We start from the raw sequence: 22,529 nt of genomic DNA, 5'->3' as shown, positions 1-22,529 counted from the left end.
AGATTAGCAACATTGACATGAAATGTCCTGGGAGTATTTCTTTAGGGTCAGCACATGGAAGCTGTAGCCCAGAAGGGACTAAAGCTGTGTCTTGTGCTGGCAGCTGAACTTGGTAATATGTAACAGTCACCCAGGTGATGCTGGTTTGAAAGGCACGAAGGGGTTACAGAGAGCAGCTGAACCCTGGCACTGTGTGGCGGGGCTGGGGTTCCCAAAGAAAGGTCTTTAGAGCCATTGGTGAGGGTTCAGCCTCATTTTCATTGGCCACCCCAGCATATTTGTGATACCAGAAACATGGGACAACCACCAAGGACAGCAGCAGCTGTGCAGTTGAGCCAGCCTGAGCTGATGAGATAATTGTGTGTGCTGGGGGCAGAAGAGCTGGGGGAATGGAGCTCTTTGGAGACAGAATGACCGTGAGTCCCAGATCTAAGACAGAGCTGAACTTTTCACACTGTTGGACTTTGATATGATTGTTACTGCACCCTGACTCTTCCTTTTTGAAATAAGAAATGATTTAGCCTATTTTTGATTTTTACAAGAGCCCACAGTTAAGAGATTTGGAATTTTAGAGTCACTTATGGAAATTTAAAGAGATTTGGAATTTTTAAAGAGACTTTAGATATTTTAGACTGACTTTGGATGTTTTAGAGAAACCTTAGATATTTTAGACATCCTTTGTAATTTTAAAGCACCTCTGTGGATGTTTTAAAGAGACTGAACTTCTAAAGTTTTGGGATTTCCAAAGCCTCAAAAATTTAAAGTTTGGAATATGGTTTATATTGAGATATTGGTATTAATATGAGATCTTAGAGATGAACAAGAAAGGAAAGGTTGTGGTTTAATAGTAATGCATTGGTGAATCAAACTGAAAAGATATTAACTGTCTTAGAATCATTTGTGAAAAGGGAACCTCAATAGAGAAAATGTCCCCACAAGACTGGTCTGTGAGTAAGTTGGAGGGACATTTCTTTTTTTCTTTTGTATGGGCAAGAAGTCTTGAGTTGTCTAAGAAAGCAGGCTTACTGAGTCATGGGGAGCAAACCAGCAAGCAGCTCTCCTCCATGGCCTCTGCTTTCTGCCCTCAGGTTCCTGCCCTGACTTCCCTCAATGCTAGACTGTTACCTGGCAGTGTGAGATGAACCAAATGCTTTTCTCATCAAGCAACAGAAATTCATAACTATGACAAAAATATTTCAATTAGTTTTTAAAATTACAAAATTATGCTTCTTTCTTGGTGTTGTAGTATAATAATATCTGTCCTGTTGGTTCTAAATTATGTCAATTATAATTTTATTTCTTCTCGTTCTTTTCTCCATTTCCTGTATTTCAATTTTATTTTCTTAATTTGACTTCTGTAATAGACATTAGTCCTACCATCTATAATTGTACTCTCCACATAATTGCCTATATGATCAATTTTACAAGGGAACCTAATCTTATAGATGTTAAATATTTAACAAGGATACTCAATCTATTAAATATGTTAAATACCCATCATAAAATAATTTATAATTATTGGTAGCACCTATTGAAGGGTTCGTTTGTAGTTCAAAGAATTATTGAAAGGAGGTGACATTTTAAAGAGATGGGGACCCTAGAGTGTTTTAGGTATATCAGAATGCCCTTTAAGCAGACTGTGGGTGCTTTGTGTCTTTCTCTTTGTCTTTGTGTGTCTATTGCTGTGAAGTGACACCATGACCATGACAACACTTATAAATGAAAACATTTAATTAAGATGGCTTGTTTACAGTTCAGAGTTTCAACCTAGTATGATCATGGTGGGACATGGTGGTGTGCAACCAGACATGGTGCTGGAGAATTAGCTGAGAATCCTATATCTTTCAGGCAACAGAAAGTGAACTGAAAAACTAGGTGATATCTTGAGCATATGTGAAACCTCAAATCTTGCCTCCACAGTGACAGACTTCCTCCAACAAGACCACACCTCCTCCAACAAGGTCACATCCCCTGTTTTCAGGATTACAGCTCTATATTACATGCCTCCACATGTTGCTTTGTTGAGTAAGGTTGTTTGGCTATCCTGGGTCTTTTGTTTTTCCATACAAAATTGATTATTGTTCTTTCAAGGTCTGTGAAGAATTGTGCTGGGATTTTAATGGGAATTGCATTGAATCTGTAGATTGCTTTTGGCAGGATTGCCATTTTTACTACATTGATCCTACTTATCCAAGAGCATGGGAGATCTTTCCATTTTCTGATGTCTTCTTTAATTTCGTTCTTTAAAGACTCAAAATTCTTGCAATACAGGTCTTTCACTTGTTTGGTTAGCATTACCCCAAGGTATTTTATGTTGTTTGTGGCAATTGTATAGGGTGATGTTTCTCTGATTTCTTTCTCAGCCCTTTATCATCTGTATATAGTAGGGCTACTGATTTTTCTTGAGTTGATCTTGTAGCCTGCCACTTTGCTGAAGGTGTTAATCAGATGTAAGAGTTCCCTGGTAGAGTTCTTTTGGTCATTTATGTAAACTATCATATCATCTGCAAATAGTGAAAGTTTGACCTCTTCCTTTCCAATTTGTATCCCCTTGATCTCCTTTTGTTGTCGTATGGCTTTGGCTAGAACTTCAAGTACAATATTGAAAAGGTATGGAGAGAGTAGACAGCCTTATTTTGTTCCTGATTTTAGAGGAATTGCGTTGATTTTCTGACCATTTAGTTTGGTTTGCTGTATATAGCTTTTATTATGTTTAGGTATGTTCCTGTTATCCCAGATCTCTCCAAGACCTTTATCATGAAGGGGTGTTGGATTTTGTCAAAGGCTTTTTTCTGCATTTAGTGAGATGATCATGTGATTTTTGTATTTCAGCTTGTTTATATGGTGGATTACATTGATGGATTTTCATATGATGAACCATCCCTGCATCCCTGGGATGAAACCTACTTGATCGTGGTGAATGATTGTTTTAATGTGTTCTTGGATCCGATTTGCCAGTATTATATTGAGTATTTTTGCATCAATGTTCATGAGGGATATTGGTCTGAAGTTCTCTTTCTTAGTTGTGTCTTTGTGTGGCTTGGGGATCAAGGTTATTGAAGCCTCGTAGAAAGAGTTTGACAAAGACCCTTCTGCTTCTATTACGTGGAATACTTTGAGAATTGGTATAAGCTGTTCCTTGAATTTCTGGTAGAATTCTGCACTGAGGCCATCTGGACTTGGGCTTTTTTTGGTTGGGAGACTTTTGATGTCTGCTTCTATTTCCATAGGGGTTATAGGTCTATTTAAATTGCTCATCTGTTCTTGATTTAATCTTGGCAAGTGATAGCTATCCAGGAAGTCGTCCATTTCCTTTAAATTTTCGATTTTGTCCAGTATAGGTTCTCTGAATTTCCTCTGAGTCCATTGTTATGTCCCCCTTTTCATTTCTGATTTTGGAAATTAGCATGTTCACACTGCTGTTTGGTAAGTTTGGACAAAGGTTTGTCCATCTTGTTGATTTTTCTCAAAGAACCAACTCTTCGTTGCATTGATTCTTTGTATTGTTTTCCTAGTTTCTACCTTATTGATTTCAGCCCTCAATTTGATTATTTCCTGGTGTCTACTCCTCCTGGGGGAGTTTGCTTCTTTGTGTCTTTGAGCTTTCAGCTGTGCTGTTAATTCTCTAGTATAACTATTCTCCAGTTTCTTCATGTGGGCACTTAGTGCTTTGAACTTCCCCCATAGCACTGCTTTCAAAGTGTCCCATAGGTTTGGATATGTTGTGTCTTCATTCTCATTGAATTCTAGGAAGTCTCTAATTTCTTTTTTTATTTCTTCTTTGACCCACGAATGGTGCAATAGTGTATTATTCAATTTCCACGAGTTTGTAGGTTTTCTGCAATTTGTGTTGTTGTTGAATTCTAATTTTAAAGCATGGTGGTCTGATAAGATGCATGGAGTTATTCCAATTTTTTTGTAGCTGCTGAGGTTTGGATAGCTGCCAAGTATGTGGTCTATTTTTGAGAAGATTCCATGTGGTGGTGAGAAGAAGGTCTATTCTTTTTTTTGTGTGGATGGAATGTTCTATAGATGTTTGTTAATCCCAGTTGGGTCATTACTTCTGTTAGACCCTTTGATTCTTTGTTGAGTTTCTGTCTGGTATTCCTGTCTAGTGTTGAGAGTGTGATGTTGAAATCTCCCACTATAAGTGTGTGGGGCTTTATATGTGATTTAAGTTTTAGTAATGTTTCTTGTAGGAATGTGGATGCCTTTGTATATGGGGCATAGATGTTCAGAATTGAAATTTCATTTTGGTGGATTTCACCTGTTCTGAGTATGTAATGACCTCCTTCATGTCTTGTGATTGATTTTATTTTATAGTCTAATTTGTTAGATATTAGGATTGCTACTCCTGCTTGTTTCTTGGGTCCATTTGATTGGAAAATCTTTTCCCAACCTTTAACTCTCAGGTAATGTCTGTCCTTGAGGGTGAAATATGTTTCTTGTATGCAGCAGAAGGATGGGTTCTGTTTTCAAATCTATTCCGTTAGCCTGTGTCTTTTTATGGGTGAGTTAAGGCCATTAATATTGAGGGATATTAATGACCATTGGTTGCTCATTCTTCTTTAATTTTGAATGGTTGTTGTTGTTGTTGGAATTATGTGTAGAATTCCACCCCTTTTTTCTTTTGGCTGTTGGTAATGTGGGATTATATAATGCCTATGATTTCCTAGTTGTAGTTAACTTCCTTGGGTTGGAGTTTTTGTTCCAGAACTTTCTGTAGGGCTGGGTTAGTGGATATGTATTGCTCGAATCTAGTTTTGTCATGGAATATCTTGTTTTCTCCATCTATAGTGATTGAGAGTTTTGCCAGGTATAGTAGTCTGGGCTGGCATCCATGGTCTCTTAGTGTTGGTAGAATATCTATCCAGGACCTTCTGGCTTTCAGAGTTTCCATGGAGAAGTCAGGTGTAATTCTGATAGGTTTGCCTTTATATGTTATTTGGCCTTTTCCTTAGCTGCTCTTAATATTCTTTCTTTATTCTGTATATTTGGGGTCTTGATTGTTATGAGGCGAGGGACTTTTTGTGATCCACTCTATTTGGTGTTCTGTAAGCTTCTTGGACCTTCATTGGCATGTCTTTCTTTAGGTTGGGAAAGTTCTGTTCTATGATTTTGTTGAATATGTTTTCTGCCCCTTTGAGGTGGTTTTCTTCACCTTCTTTTATACCTATTATTCTTAGGTTTGGTCTTTTCATGGTGTCCCATATTTCCTGGATGTTTTGTGTTAGGGATATGTTGGACTTAAGATTTTCTTTGGTTGATGAATCCATTTCTCCTAGCGTATCTTCAACACCTGAGATTTTCTCTTCCATCTCTTGTATTCTGTTGATAATGCTTGTATCTGTAGTACCTGACCGTTTGCCCAGCTTTTCTATTTTCAGCCCTTCTTCAGATTGTGTGTGTGTGTGTGTTTTAATTGTCTCTATTTCAGTTTTCAACCCTTGCACTGTTTGCATTGTTTCTTGCAATTTTAGGTTTTTCTTTTCATCCATTTGTTGCTTTTTATGAATCTTTTGGTTTATTTTTTTCTTCCATTTCTTGCACTTTTTGGTTTATTTTTTTCTTCCATTTCTTGCACTTTTTGGTTTGTTTTATCTTCCATTTCTTACATTTGTTTTGTTTTTTCTTTCATTTCTTTGAGGGATTTTCCTATATCTTCTTTTAGGGCCTCTATCATTTTCATGAAGTTGTTTTGAAGGTCAGTCTCTTCTGCTTCATTTGCATTGGAATGTTGGAGTCTTGCTGGTGTGGAGTCTCTAGAATCTGGTGGTGTCATATTTGTTTTTCTGTTGCTGAGTGTGTTTTTGTGTGTCTCTTACTCATCTCTTCTTCTAGTGGGTGCAGAAAAAGCCCCTTACTGGTCTGGGTTGGGGGACCAGTGTTCCAATACTCTGATAGTTCTTCTATTCCTCATCCTAGTTCTGGTCACGTGGGTGGAGAAGAATCCCAGGAATCAGGGGTGGGTAGTGTCCCACCTGGTCCCCTGGTCCCTTTGGTGGAAGAGAAGACCTGAGATCTGGGGTGTGTGGTTCCCACTGGGATAGGAAGCTCTGTGGCAGTCTCCAGGCAATCCCCAGGCACTGGAATGTAGGCCTGGATGCAGGGCCTGTTTTACCTGGTCCTGCTGGCCCTGCTAGTCCCCTGGTCTTGTTAGTGTAAGGGAAGACCTGGAATCTGGGGTGCTTGGCTCCTGCTGGAATGGGAAGCTCTGTGGCAGTCCCCAGGCAATCCCCAGGCACTGGATTCAACACCTTTGTTTCTTATCTTACATTTTTCTTAGGATATTTACAAATGAGATAAGGTTATAAATGAGTATATGTTACAAATGAGATAACGTAAAGGTTATCCTTCTAATAATACTATTATTAACGAGGGTGAGCCTACTATCCTGATAGTAGTTGCTTCAATAGTACCATTAACTACCCTGCTTTTGGTACTTACCAAGTGGCACACATCACCACTTTAATACATACAATAAGTGTTTTATTTAGTAGAAGATTACAGGATACCACATTCTGCATTAAAAAAAACTTTTATTGATTCTTTTTGTATTTCATTTCATGTACCACAGTCCCACTCATCTCCTCATCCCTCCATGTTCATCCTCCACCCTTGCAACCTCCCCCCAAAAGTAAACAAAACAAAAAATTTAAATAAATAAAAATAAGAATTGAAAAATAATCTCACCATGGTAGCCACACTGTTATTTATCGTAATGAATCATTGGTCTGGTTTGAGGTCTCTGAGTCACTGGGACTCCTCAGACATCCTGTTGTAGTCCTGTGTCTTGAGGAGCCTGCATCTTTGTTTCTGCAGGACTGGCCCCTTCATATGCTCCAGCAGTTCTTAAATGGGGTAGATGTTGGGATGGGCCAACTCAAAGCCCTGGATCTGGGCATGGATGGTAGCTGAGTTGGTCAGCCTGCCCATTCTCCTACACCAGAGCCACCAGGGCCAGCTCTCCCATACTGCTCATGTGAGGGGCAGACAAGGTCTTCTGCTTTCAAACCCTTGGCTGGTTCTACTGTGTTTCCAAGGTGAGGTTCAGGGCCTCTCTCTTGAGTGCTGCAGCTGGCAAGGGGCAGGAAGGACCATCTCGACTGAACTTAGGGCCAGCTCTCCTGTCTGCCTGCTGTAAGTGCTGAGGGACATCTCTCCTGGTTTCTCCTTTTTTATTGAAGTATTATGTTCTTCCCTGACAATAATAAATTGTATTTACCATGTAATCCATCTGGCTTGGTAGATGGAGTCCCAAATTACTTAATGAAGATAGACAATTCCCCTGGTCTCCCTTTAAAAACATGTAAGAAGTGAAAGCAGTGATTTTATTTACTTATTTATCTCTGTTTGTTGGTATTTATGCTTTGAAGATTTCATACATATACATGATGTATCTTTTTTGTTTGTTTTTTGAGACAGGGTTTCTCTGTATTGCTTTGGAGGCTGTCCTGGAACTCACTCTGTAGACCAGGCTGGCCTCAAACTCACAAGAGACCTGCTTGCCTCTGCCTCCGCCTCCGCCTCCTGAGTGCTGGGATTAAAGGCGTGCGCCACCAACGCCCGGCACATGATGTATTGTACTCAAGTTTCTGTGTCATAATGCTGGCCTTCAGGTTCTTTCAGCTCCTATTCACACATATTTGTTATATATCTCAGAGCTCACACTAGCATCCTGGACCTTCTTACCTCCTCCTAGTCTATTCTAGACTGCCAGGTTGCTCCAGCTCACAGGCTTTCTTCCCCCAAGCTCCTCATCCTTTGTATAACCTGCATGGGTTTTCTGCGCTTCTATTTCCCCATGCTCAGCCATGTCCAGTCTGCTTCATTTTTCTCTTGGCTCTGGACTCTTACAGATGCCTTTGTACTTTCTATTTCTCTTACCGGCAATAAAAATCTCCCCCAATTATGGGCAGCCATATTGGTTTCTTTTCTGTGTCCTTGCTAACAATAACCATTTTTAAAAATAACTGTTGGGGTTCCCTCTAATGCCTGTGACCCTGGCTGTGGTATGGATTTTTTCTAAACCAAGTTTACTATAACAGGTGTGAATTTCATCCTGTGAAACAAGTGTCAGATTTAATCAGAAAGTGGTTGGTTGCCCTGTAACAGTCATGTCACTAGGATTGCAGACATGCACCACTATGCTCAGCATTTATGCAAATGATCAGGATCTGTAACTTGTACTCTTTCCCACCAGTTGCCTGGGTCCCGCCACTGTCTCAGACCCCAAATAACACATGAGACACTGTATTAATTATGAAGCTGTTGGCCATTTGCTAAGGTTTCTTGCTGGCTAGCTCTGACTTAATTATTAACCCATAATGCTTATATATATATAAATATATATATATATATATATTATATATTTTTTTCAAGGTCTTATCTTACCGAGAATGCCACACTTGCATCCTCTCCTCCCAGGAATACATGGTGATTTTCCACTCCTGACTACATTTCCCAGAATCCCCCTTGAAACCTAGTTCCACCTATCTTGCTTTCCTATTGGCCAACAGTGTTTTATTGACCAATAGGACAAACATATTCACAGAAGGACTTCCCCCATCAGGGATCCAAGTTCAGGTTTTCCTTTTCACAGCAAGCTTTTTACCAGCTGAGCCAATGATGAATCAGCCTGCCTTCATCTTGGGGCTTGAAAGCCAAGTAACTGGGTTCATTATGAAAGACCACAGAATGGGATGCATAGTTTAGCAACCTTAATTGAAGAAGGGCTGTAAACCCACAAAAGGCTAAATTCTGGGCTGCTGACCACCTGTGATAAACTGACCAGGGCGTCAGAGATGGGCAAACAAGATTCGTGGGAAACGATGAGATGATAACCACCATTTACTTAGGGAGAGATGATTAACACATACCAAGGTCTGAGGAATTTACAACGTGTAGGTCAGGAAGACATCTATTCCCCCTGGTCAGTAGTCACGTACCCCCAGTCACAAGATTGGGACCCCTCCCAAAGGCTTGTGGCTTTGTCTTTAAAAGCTGATTGTAACTGAACCTCGGGGTCAATAGGTCTAAAAGCTGACCGAGAGGCCCATCTGCAGATGCCTAATTAAAACCTCTTGCGTGTTGCATCAATTGGTGCATGGACTCTTGATTCTTGGGGCGACAAATCCAGCTTGGGGATCCCTCCTCAATTTGGGGAACCCCAACAATTATTGTTTATGATTAAATCTCTGTTTCCCATGGATTTGGCTATGTTTCATCTATAACCTTAACTACAAAGGACTCTGTACTGCCTTTTCCGGGAAACAGTGACCAACCTTTTGTTTCAAAAGGCTATAATGACCACTTGTGACTGCCCTGTTATGACTATCTCCTATTATGACTACCATATAGCCACCTTGTCTTTGTTTTAGGAGGTCATTATGACTAACTTGTTATGCTTGTGTTCTGCTCCTGTTACCCTGTCTATTTTGTCTATCAAATTGCCAATTTGGAAACCCTCTACCTACCCCTGAGCTATAAAAACCTTGTCTTCCTCATGTCCAATACTGACATCTTGAACCCCATTTTAGGGGGAGGTAGCCCATGCCCATGAATGAAAAAGCTAACTTTAATTAATTGTTTGATTTAATTAATTTGGACATGATGATTTGAGTCAGTGGTCTTTCTCTTCCAATCTTTTGGATTAACACCTCCCCAGCCTACAAAAGGATGATTTTTGGGACAGGAAAATTCCTTGGACTTGTTATGCTCAAGATGAACTACAATCAGGATTTTTACTACTTCGCATAAGGAATGAGAGAGAGAAAGAGAGAGAGAGAGAGAGAGAGAGAGAGAGAGAGAGAGAGAGAGAGAGAGAGAGAGAGATAGGGAGAGAGAGAGAGAGAGAGAGAGAGAGAGAGAGAGAGAGAGAGAGAGAGAAGACAGGGGAAGGGGGTCCAAAAACATTGAGCAATTACCAAAGACATTGGTAATTACAGGATTTCCACGCAGTTATGATGAGCAAACTAACACCAAGAAGAATTAAACATAATACCCCATAGTCAACTAACCCACACATCAGAGATCTAAGAGGGGCTGTATGGTTCTGCCTAAGTTCAAGGCACAGATTAAAATTAGTTCCTCTGGTTATAGTCATTTTTGGACTCTAGAAAATTCTAAATTCAGATTTTTTGAAGTTAGGAATTCCGCACAAATTTAAAGTCCAGTTTTTCCTGCAGAACAACTCTGCTTTTGTATGAAATTATAAAACGGTCCAGGGTTTGGGACATGTAGACACTGTGTTGCTCATGGAGTCATTGAAAAAGCCAGACAAACAAAAATGAACAAGTAGATGAACATTTGTATTGCTTTATTCTTAGTATAGACATAAACAACTTTCATTTTCTTAGTTTTGACTTTCAATAGAGTAGTAAAAAAAGTGTTAGCCATTTTTTCTTTGCTATGAAAAATATGGAGGAATAATTTATTTTCTTTCATACTTTCAGGTGTCAGTACATGGAGTCACTTGGTTCTGGGCTTGCTCATGGTAAGGAAGCATGTCAAGGCAGGGAGTATCTGCTAGAACAGAAATGCCCAGTTTATGTCAGACAGGGGACAGCACAGTATAAAGAAATGAGGCATATCCCTATTGAAGTACTTCTTTCATTGGGTCCAAATTCCTCCTGGTACATTCTGCAACATTATCATGAAATATTTTCTCAATAGCATTACCAGCTCTAATATACAAATGGCCTTTGAAACCGTTTCATATCCAAACCATAACAGCCTGCCTGCAAAGAAACTGTTTTGTGTATCTTTTCCTAACATAATCACTTCTTCTGAGTTGAGTGATCAACAGCAATTCTTGACAACAAAGAAAATTTATCAGTATTCTAAGGAGTTTTCTATAGTAAAGTCATTGAAGGCCCATGGAATCAGGACAAGTAAACATGTGACCTAGATAGGGACAACTGGATTCTTTGTGTTCTAACCATCCACATTCTATAACAGATATTTTAAGCAATGGTCCGAATAATTTGTTTAACGCTTTCAGTGACTTTAGTATAGCCTATAGTTATCTGTATATTTCTGGAAAGATAACATTTTAAGCATCAATTTGTACTTTAAGTTGAAGGTTCCATGTCTGTTTCAAAGCATTAGCAAAAAAAAATCCACAACTATAGTAATTTAATTTTTATATAAGCATGTATCAATTAGCATGCCAGATCACTGTCATATATCATAGATGAAAAGAGCTATGCTGTGTCTGAACCCTTAACAGGGATACAAATCAGTGAACTTGTAGGCACCAGTGAAGAAAGCAAAATTGTGGTGCAGATGAAGTAAACTTTCCAGCTGTTTCAATTTGACTTATTTGGATTTAACAGAGTTCTAATATGCATATATTTGAAAGAACAAAACACATAATTTGAATATTTATTAATGCTGTCTTATTGCTTTAGTTGGCCATACCACATATACAATTCAGTAAAATGAAATACTTTGATTGAAATGAAAGGGAGGGAATGGTATGATCGTAAAAGTTGAGAGTCCTTTGAGGACACAAACTGGACTTGAGCTGTGGATTCAAGCCTGCTTCCTTCTATCAAATTCAATAGGGGCCAGGGTCACAGAAGAACACTGGATCTCTAGGGCAGGTAAAGTCCAGCCTCAATGCAATGTCACTATTCCTGGCATAGAACAGAACTTTCAGCCTTTATTAGAGAGGACATGCTATGTGCCAGTTTCAATGACACTCTGCCGTCCTCCTGCACAGTGAATGGTTCTCTAGCATCCCTAAAGTCCATTCAGCACCAAGAGGAGCTTATCTAAGAAGAAATTGTAGCAAGAACAATTGTGTGGAAGAGCCATGCATCTGAACAGCTCATGAACTACTGCTCTGGCTAATTGTGGGGCTGGTGTTTGTGGGGATAATTAGGAGAACTGAGGGGATACTGAGCCTTCAGGAAGGCCATCATAAAGAGTGCCCCTCTCAGCAGAACTTCTGAGGACTGCAATTTTGGAGCAATATTCCTGACAGGAAGCTGCACTGTGGCAATTTGTATTTTACTGATGGTAGCTTTGGGTCATGAGTGACATCCTCTGTTGAAGTTGCCAAGCCAACTGGACACAGGCCTGAAGTTTTATCATCATACATGCTCTATTTTGGCTTTGCTTGTGATATGCTCAGAGAATTAACCAATCTCAGTAGAAACTCCATAATTTTTAGGCTAAATTTTTTTGTTTTTATTTAAATTAGAAAAATGCATGCTTCAAATGTCAATCCCAGCTCCTCCCCCCTCCCTTGTCTCTCCACCAACCCCCCAGCCCAATCCCCACATCATTACCCAGGGAGTGTGAGGCCCTTCTTGGGGGGGATCTCCAGAGTCTGTCATTTCATCCAGGGCAGGCCCTAGGCCCTTCCCCATGTGTCCAGGCTGAGAAGTTGCTTTACTGAGCAGGGTTGTCTTGGGTATCCTGGTTTTTTTGTTTTTCCATATAAAATTGAGAATTGTTCTTTTGAGGTCTGTGAAGAATTGTGCTGGAATTTTGATGGGGATTGTATTTAGTTTGTAGATTGCTTTTGGCATGATTGCCGTTTTTACTACATTGATCCTACCTATCCAAGAGCATGGGAGATCTTTCCATTTTCTGGTGTCTTCTTTAATTTCTTTCTTTAAAGACTCAAAGTTCTTATGATACAGGTCTTTGACTTGTTTGGTTAGCATTACCCCAAGGTATTTTATGTTGTTTGTGGCAATTGTAAAGGGTGATGTTTCTCTGATTTCTTTCTCAGCCCTTTATCATCTGTATATAGTAGGGCTACTGATTTTCTTGAGTTGATCTTGTAGCCTGCCACTTTGCTGAAGGTGTTAATCAGCTTTAAGAGTTCCCTGGTAGAGTTTTTTGGATCACTTATATAAACTATCATATCATCTGCAAATAGTGAAAGTTTGACCTCTTCCTTTCCAATTTGTATCCCCTTGTTCTCCTTTTGTTGTCTTATTGCCATGCCATAACTCTTATCAAAGTCATTAGCCCAACAGCTTAAAGGTTTCTTTCTCTTGGGGAGGCTTCCAATTCTCTTGAATTTCTTTAACTTTTCCTTGATTTTTCATTTTTACTCTTAATTCTCCTTATCAGTGCCTGTGCTATTAGTGTTCTGTTCAGAAAAAATGTGTCCTGTGTCCATATATTCAAAGCTATTTTCCACTTTGTCTCCTATCAATTCAGCATAGCTGGATTCATGTTGACATCTTTGATCCACTTGGACTTGACTTTTGTGCATGGTGATAGATATGGATCATCCAGTTAGACCAGTTAGATCAGCACCATTTGTTGAATATGCTTTTTTCCCATTGTGTAATTTTGACTTCTTTGTCAAAAGAGAGATGTCCATAGGTGTGTGGATTAATGCCTGGGTCTTCAATTTTATTCCATTGATCCACCTGTCTGCTTTTATGCCAGTACCATGCAGTTTTTATTGCTATAGCTCTGTATAAGAACTTGAGATCAGGGGTAGTGATACCTCTGAAAGTTCTTTTATTGGACAAGATTGTTTTAGCTGTCCAGTTTTTTTTCCATGTGAAATTGAGTATGGTTCTTTCAAGGCCTGTGAAGAATTGTGTTGGGATTTTGATAGGGATTGCATTTAATCTGTAGATTGCTTTTGATAAGATTGCCATTTTTTACTATGTTAATCCTGCCTTTCCAAGATTGATATCTTCTTCAATTTCTTTCTTTAAAGTTCTTGTCATACAGGTCTTTCACTTCTTTGGTTAGAGTTACCCTGAGATATTTAATATTATTTGTGCATATTGTGAAGGGTGTTGTTTCCATGATTTCTTCCTCACCTCATTTATCATTTGCCTATAGAAGGGCTACTGATTGTTTTGAGTTAATCTTGTATCCAACCCCTCTCCTAAAGGTGTTTATGAGTTGTAGGAATTCCCTGGTAGAATTCAGGGGGTCACTTATGTATATTATCATATCATCTGCGAACAATGATACTTTGACTTTTTCTTTTCCAATTTGTGTCTTTTTGATCTCCTTAGTTGTCTCATTGCTCTGTCCAGAGCTTCAAATACTATATTAAGTAGATATGGAGATAGTGGACAGCTTTGTTTTGTTCCTGATTTTGGTGGAATTTGCTTTAAGTTGAGTTCCTCTCACTTTAATTTGATGTTGACTGTCAGCTTGCTGTATGTGTTCTTTATTATGTTTAGGTATATTCCTTTTATGCCTGATCTCTCCAAGACTTGTATCATGAAGGGTTGGATTTTGTAAAAAGCTTTTTAGCAAATAACTAGATGATTATGTAGGTTTTTTTCTATCAGTTTGTTTATATGCTGGATTACATTGATAGAGTTTTGAATGTTGAAGGATCCCTGCATCTCTGGGGTGAATTATGAATTGATTATGGTAGATTATTATTTTGATGTGTTCATGGATTTGGTTTGAAAGTCTTTTATTGAGCATTTCTGCATCTATGTTCATGAAGGATATTGGTCTGTAATTCTCTTTCTTTGTTGTGTCTTGGTTGGTTTGTGTATCAGGGTAACTGTGGCCTCATAAAATGAATTATCAATCAGACTCTATTGAGGCCACCTTCTTTCTGTTCAGTTTGAGCCATATGCTTAATCTTTCCTGGTTTCCATGAAGGTAACCCTAGGATAGATCTCTGCACTTATTTCAACATCAGATAGGCCATATTTTCACAATAAAACTCCAGATGTCTAGCACTGAATGAGAGGAAGCAAGTGTGGATATTGTTGAGAAAGCCTGGTGAAGGAGGTCTCTGGGAACTAACTTCTGAGACACAATGTGATGTAAATAAGAGCTACTGACTAATAGCTGCACAAAGAAACATGCAGTCTTCAAGTAACACGCTAGTAGTCCATAATTTGCTTAATAATCTTCTCCTTCTTTTAGGCATGGTTACCCAAGCAGCATGCCATTAATACTGCATAGAAGAGGAAGCTACTTTGTGATTCCTCCCAAGGGCTCTCTTACTTAGTTGTATATCCCATAACCTATAATGGGTAATATATAACCATCACTACAGCAAAAAATTCATAATATCCCATACCACATAGGGAAAATATTCCTATCAGAATTGTTCCTGTGGACATTCCCCCTCATGTTTCAGCCTTACTTGCTAATCTCATTATCAGTTGCAAGAGCCATATACCCATTTCTTCCCAAATTCATCTCTGTTTCTATCAATCCCTACATTGGGACTATTTCTATTCTGTGACTTTTCCTAGGGAGACATGAACAAATATTTATTTATACTAGATAGGACACCATAGGCAGGCCAAGAAATGATTCTTTTCAGATCTAGCTTATGGACCAATGAGTTTACCAGAATTGCAGGGATATGGGTGAAGAACTATTTATAGGAGCATTGGTGACTCAAAAACAACAACAGCAAGTGTTGACTGAATATCTATAACAGTACTTGATCTTCAATAGAGGGATAGGTAGTATGTACAGCACTTCCTTAAGAAAGTTGATAATTAACTTCAGATATATGCTCTATTACAATTACTGAGAACTAGGACTGGAAATATGGTTCAGCAGTTAATACCCCATCATTTTCTTACAAAGGACCAATGTTCAGTTCTAAGCATATAAATAAGGCAGCTCAAAACCACATGCAATTTTAGATCTAGGGAGATCTAACACCTCTTCAGGCCTTCTTGGTTATCTGTACATACATGTGTAAACCCTTTATACATAACTAAAAACTAAAATAAATATTACAAGGCATTTAATAATTACAGGGTAGCTGCTTTATCTGACTTGTCTGTTAGCCTCAAAGGGTGATTTTTTGTAATCTTTGGAAGAATTATGATCTCATAAGTTATCCTAACACATTATGCTTTATTACCTTTTAAAACTTCATTTAAAATGTGTGTAATCTTAACTTGCAATAGTAAATTAAGCTGTCTGTTTTAATTTTTTACTGAACTGTCTTTTTTAAAACATATTTTATCACAGTTAACTTCTTGACAAGTACATGTCTTGATTAAATTATAAATGAAAGTTGTGCACATAAGAGGAAAGGACAGAAAGGTTTTTCAAAGGTGTGCAGGATATTTAAGACTCTACCTGAGAAGCATATCCCATGAACCACAACATTAGTGATCTGATCAGCAAAAGGATGACCCAGTGAGAAAACAGAGACCTCTTGTTATAGAAGTGAAAGGCAGGAGGTTGGCTCTGTGTCATGGAATGCCACAGCCAGCCAGCCTCCAGGGATGATCATGGGAGTCAACACACGTTGGGTGCCAATTGAAGGCAGGGATTAAATGAGTCCCCCAGACCCCAGATAAATAATAAATAAATAGGGAATCACTTACACAGATAAGAAAGAGTAAATAACTGCCACAGTCTTATTCCTGCTCTCGAAGATATAGTCTCTGCCCTTCCGATGCTTTTTGCAACCTAAGAGAGTATGAACCAGCCCTTTCTCTATCTTATAATGGGTCACGTATGCACCTAAAACCATGCCCAAAGGGTGTGGCCACCACCACAAGATCACTGGCAAGGCAAGATGCCACTACACAGAAGATCTCCCAGTGAGGAAGGAACAGAGTAGACAATCAGACTTGAGCTACTTTTAGCCTTGGTCAGAGAAACTTCTTGCAGAGGGCAACAGTTAATACAGAGACTACTGGTCTCTGTGTGGTCAAAGTGCAGTGAATAACTGTTGGGTGCCTAGTTGTAAATAGAACATCTGTATCATCCTTCTCCACAGCCCAGGGAAGAGTGTAGAAGAGGGATGTGGAGAATGTAATAAAGAGCCAGAGAATGTGGAGGAATGCCATCAAAGTCTGTCTTCTAGCAACATGCCTATTGCACTCCTGAACTCACAGTAGCTGTGGCTACCCACACTAGAACTGCATGAGGTGGGACCTGTCAGCATTCCATTATGGATCAGGGAAGGACTCGAGAAATGCAGCCAATCCTTAAGAGTCTTCTGGCAGTTAATGGTTGCTGGGGAAGTCGTTTTCTTCAGTGGTGTAATTTGTAATTTGTTCGTGCTCCAGTAAATATCCCATCCCATCCATGCTCATACATCCATATTCATGCAAGCAACTTTATTTAAACTCAGCAGGTCACGAAACACGAAAACACCAACAAATCAAAGTAACTACTACAAAGACAGGAAAGTAGGAGACTAGGTGGGGAGAAAAGGGGGTTCAAGAATGAGATCTGTATGACAGGGTATAATGAGGGATAAAAATGCCCGAAATATATTATCCACATGTGTGAAAGTGTCAAGGATAAAATCTGAGAAGAATGTATCTTATGAAGCTGGCAGTGAGCACAGGTAACTATTTAAATCACAGAAAGGATTAAATGAAACCACAAGGCTGAATCCTTGGTTGTTAAAAATGATTATCAACGAATGCCATTATGTTAGAGTTCCTTCATCCTTTTTGCTCAATTAAATGTCTTTATAAATTTTATTTATTCTCTGGTACTGAATTGTAGTTGTTTAAAAATATTTTGTTTCACAATTGCTTTTCATATTCTCAAATAAATTGAGCATAATTACTACTGCAGTTGTATTATGCATGTAATTACTGTAATTTTATTCTTGTATGTGTATTTATTCTTTGAGAAATGGTTGCCACAGAATGTGGTGTGGTGGTTAATATTAAGACATGAAAAATGAAGTTGCACTTACCCAATTAAGATATGATTTTAGAAACCCATGTAAAAGGCAGTTCCTCCTACTCAACCATTTTGTTCTTTGCAGTTTTAGCTAATCCTTGTAATTATGAGGTTAGATATTGAAGAGATTAGGGATATTTGTAGTGTTTTTTCCTTCATTTTTCCCTTACCTGGAAATATTTGAGCAATGTCAAGTAAAAGCTACATATTTCAACCCTTTGCCATGCTATTTCCATTTCATACATAACTATAACAGATCTTTTCTTAGCATAAATAGTAAGTACTTATATTAGGTAACATATTCTGAGTTAGACCATTTAAGACCACATTATTTTGTGAATTTTCCAAGATACATGTGAATTAATGGTTGTGGGGGTATGCATGTTTGTGACATATTATAGAGGGTCTTCTGAATTATCTCAATTCCGGCAAAGCCTCTTCTTATGTAGATGCAAAGTGAAAATACTGTACTTTGAATGCCAGACTCAAGAAGAATAAGAGACTTTTCATGTTAGCTACTCATGCATAATAGTATGGCTACAGACCTGTGTTCCTTGATGGAAAGTGGTAATGGGAGGGCAAGATAGATATGGTTAGGGTACTACTTGTTTTTGTCCTTTTCTTTCGGGTAGCTCATTTGGAGAAGTTGCTCCTAAGATCTTTCTTAGATTGGGCTTCAGTTTCCTTGAGAAGTTTTCCACTGAACAATGTTCTTAGGAACATTCATAACAAAATTTAAAAGAAGTGGTGTTTACTTTCCATCAGTTTATTTCTTCTCCTGCAAGGGTGAGCATTCAGGTGCATTTAACTTTGAGCGGAGTCTGTATAAAGAATCCACATCTATGTTGAAGTTGTTGAAGACCAATGAACTGACTTAATGTGATTATGAGGAGATGGAATGTTACACCGGAAAGCCAAAATTATCTTGGGACCATCTTTAGCTCTGTTTAACAGCCATTTAGCCATCCCTGGGATTTTTCTGAGTCGCTACAGTCTTAGAACTATTCAGTGAATATACTTGCAAGGGCCTATATTACTCACTTTCATTGCTAAATAATGCAGAGTTCAGGGACTAGTTTGCTCTTCAAAGCAACCAGGTCTAGTTACAAAACTACCATAATATGGCCCTAGTAAGCACCCATTCCAATGAGGCAATGTACTAATTAAAATGATTAATTGCAACTACACATAGCTTTCCAATTTAGGAACTAATTTCCATGTGATGTGTATCCTTGCCCATACTAATATTTAACTTTACAAAGCACAACTAGCAACCTCTTATTTATCCTCTTCTGCCACTTACCATATATTTAGTGTTGGAATCAAAGAATGCTAGTTTTATATAACTTACATCAAATTTGATATATTTAGTTAAATTTATTGTTATTCTAGTAGGGAAAATTTTCTTTTCCATAAGTTTCTTTCTCTTAAAAATATCCTCTATTCAATAAAATATTTCAATAAGCTATTTTACATACCCAAACTAAGCCTTGAAAACATTGCTACTAAGTAATTCCCTTTGTCTTAATAATGGAGGTAAAGCATTACATTAGGAGTGTGTCTCTGCATGTGGCATACATGTTGCACATGTGTAGGCTAGAGTAAACTTTCAGCATCTTCTGTTGCTCTCCACACTATTCCAGGAGACAGGGTCTAGCTTTTGGCCTGGGTGCTGGGGATTGGAACTCAAGTCCTCATGATTACACAAAGAACACTTTTATCTATGGAACCACAGTTCTTGTCTTAGGTTTCAATACCTTTCTAAGTAGAAAACTCTACCCAACCATGTAGTTTATTTTAGACTGTCATTAGGTCATCTTTGAGTTAAATAATGAAAATTTACTATGAGAAAATTCTGGACTTTTCTGACTCTGGAAATCCTTAGGCATCTTATATTAACAGTGTATACTTTTTCAGATTTTATCCTTAATTATAAAAATCTGCTTAATATCCAGGAAGTGGAATCAGTCTAAATTCCAATCAATAGATGGATGCATAGCTAAACTATGTCAGTCTAGCAGTTGGATTTTATGCTGTTGTAAAGGGAAAAAAATGAAAGCTTGACATTTTCCAGAAAGGTAATATAACTTGAAATCATATTAAGTGAGATTATTAACTCAGAAAGACAAATACTATGTGCTTTCTCTCATATGTAGAAACTAAATATAAGCAGGTGTGTGTGTGTGTGTGTGTGTATGTGTGTGTGTGTTGATAAGAAACTGGAAATAAGATCATGAGAGGAGAGGAATGAGATTTTGAGGGAGGTAGGAAATAGGATAATAGAATGCATGTATAGGAAAGCAGAAAGGCTGATGAACTGGTAGAAGGAAGGGAGGCAATCGGCTGGGGAGGAGAAGAGACCTATGTGTGGGTAGTGGGGAATAGGAATGAAAGAACAGTGAGTAGCCACATGTATCTGTGACCATGCCACAATGAATCCCATTACTTTGTTTTGTAACATAAACATAACTTTAAAAACTCATCAGTTTACACGAGTGGATTCTCTGCTATATACGATTTCCCTGAGAACAGCAATCTTTTTAGTCTTGTTCACACACAAAACAGTAACTGGTATTATGTAATCAGCAACAAGTAAACATAGTGATATGAATGTTATTGTGTTTATTCCAACTGTTGCACAAGACATTCAATCTGACTCACGGATGACAAGTTTCCTTATTTTAATGTATGTATGTGTGCATGTATGTATGTATGTAGGTATGTATATATGTACTGATAAACTTAATTATATAAAAAATTTGAGAAAGACCACAATGCTCTCAAGTCTTTACTGGTCAGCTTTGGCATACACTCTTACTAAACCCTTAGCATCCTTTGGAGAAAGGTTCTGCGCAAACAGGCAATTTAACAGAAGGTAAGTTAGCTGGGGCATCCTAGCATAGAGTTGGGTAAATTTCAATGGGATTCCCAATCAAGGAAATCAAATTATATTTAAGCTTAAAATGGCCTAACCAGGCATACAAGATGGAGGAATCTCTGCATTGTCTTGTCTTGTCACATTCTCCACTGGTTCTATGGGCATGAATCAAATTGTTGACTCATCCTATTCTGGCAGGGGAGGCATAGTTGGCCCTAAGGACCAGTAATTTGACTGAGTTTATTCTCTGTTTGATGTAGTTGGCCATGCAGTTGAGGATGAAGTGTTCAACCATTAGCCCAAATCAGGATAGGAATCAGCAGTTAGCCTAATCTTGACAGTGTGGTGGTCAGCTATGGGGACTTGGTAAGTAGAGACTGATGCAATTTATCTGATATATGTCTCCTTTCTTCTTTTTGGGTTTTTTCTCTGAAAATGACAAGTTCTCCCTAATTAATCTTGACTGGTTGGCATAGAACCAGATAGTTTCTCCTAAGGTCATGCAAAGTACTTCCTGTCTCATAAAAAGGAGGTCGACCCTTCCTTAGTTCTGTAGGACTACCTCTGCTAGGGAGTCAATTTGGCTCTATGGGCTAGAAATAGAAGTCTTCAAATGCCCCAGGTCTCAATCTATATGGGAACTGAGTTCCTTATAATTCTTGTTCCCAAAAATCAAGGCTGAGGTGCCTGTCACAATTCCACTGGCTATTCCTGTTCCTACTAAGATCAGGACTAGAACTGTGCACATTTGACCTTCAATACCATTGGTTCAAGGTCAATGTGAATTCTCTCTTCTTCTCCACTATAGACATATATCTGGGGGGATAACATAGACCAGTATACATAGAGTAGGGGTGTGACTTTCCAGTGAGTCAGAAGACGTACATTTAGTCAAGCTGTTAGTATAAGCAAGCCATGCAATTTGAGGACATGAGGTAAGTAACTTGTCCTTGGCAGAATGGCTCACCTGGTAGGGAATGCATAAGAATCATAATCCATGTGGGACTTTTCTAGCTGGTTTTCTCCATAACCTGATTTTCCTACTCTTACCCCCTAGACACATATTGTTCCACTCCTGGAAGATAAATAAGAGAGCAGAGGTCTGATCCCAGCTTACAACTCCAGCAGAAGCCCCCACTCCACCTGAGACCATGCCAGCCACCAGAACCCCGATTATGTCCCCACATTTGAAAAGAAAACACTACTAAAGCTTAAATCACACAATAAGACAACTTAAGGAAAATAAGGGTATACAAATTGGAAAGCAAGAAGGCAACTTTTTGCTATTTACAGATATTATGATAGTATACATATGTGATTCCAAAAATTCTATCAGGAAACACCTACAACTGATAAACATCTTTAGTGAAGTGGCTGGATACAAGATAAACCAGAAAAAAAACCAGTAAGCCTTCTATACACAAATTACAACTATACTGAGAAAGAAATCAGAGAAGCAGCACCTTTTACAGTAGTCACAAATAATGTAAAATATCTTGGGGTAACTCTCACCTAGCAAGTAAAAAACTTGTTTGGCAAAAGTTTTAAGAAAGAAATAGGAGAAGATATAAGGAAATAGGAAAGAAATAGGAGAAAGATCTATTCTCATGGATAGGCAGGGTTACACAACAAAAATGACAATCTTACTGCAGTAATCTATAGATTCAATAAAATTCCCATAAAAATTCCAACACAATTCTCTATAGACTTTGAAACAATAATTCTCAACTTCATATGGAGAAACAAAAACCCAGGATAGCTAAAACAATCCTGTATAATAAAAGAACTTCCAGAGGTATCATCATCTCAGATTACAAGCTATACTACAGAGCTTGTCATAGTTTGAATGTAATTGACCCCATAATCTCATGAGGAGTGCCTCATTATGAGGTATGACTTTTCTGGAGTGGGTATGGCCTTGTTGTAGGAAGTAAGTCACTGGGGGGATGTTATTTGAGTTTTCCTATGCTCAGGATATTACCCAGTATGTTAGTTTACTTCCTGTTGCCTGCAAGAT

General features: G+C 38.4%; 1 long non-coding RNA gene across 1 annotated transcript; it reads left to right on the top strand.

Moving 5' to 3' along the window:
• Positions 1 to 328: 328 nt before the first annotated feature.
• Positions 329 to 21,795, top strand: LOC121138949. Its single transcript, XR_005875812.1, has 3 exons — positions 329 to 416; positions 20,773 to 20,878; positions 21,570 to 21,795. It is a non-coding gene; the product is annotated as an uncharacterized LOC121138949 (long non-coding RNA).
• Positions 21,796 to 22,529: the final 734 nt, after the last annotated feature.

The sequence above is a fragment of the Mesocricetus auratus genome, unplaced genomic scaffold, assembly GCF_017639785.1.
Source record: "Mesocricetus auratus isolate SY011 unplaced genomic scaffold, BCM_Maur_2.0 Super-Scaffold_6730, whole genome shotgun sequence".
In the NCBI taxonomy this organism is placed as follows: Eukaryota; Metazoa; Chordata; class Mammalia; order Rodentia; family Cricetidae; genus Mesocricetus; species Mesocricetus auratus.
The sequence above is the reverse complement of the archived record's forward strand: the minus strand, read 5'-3'. Positions and strand labels throughout refer to the sequence as shown.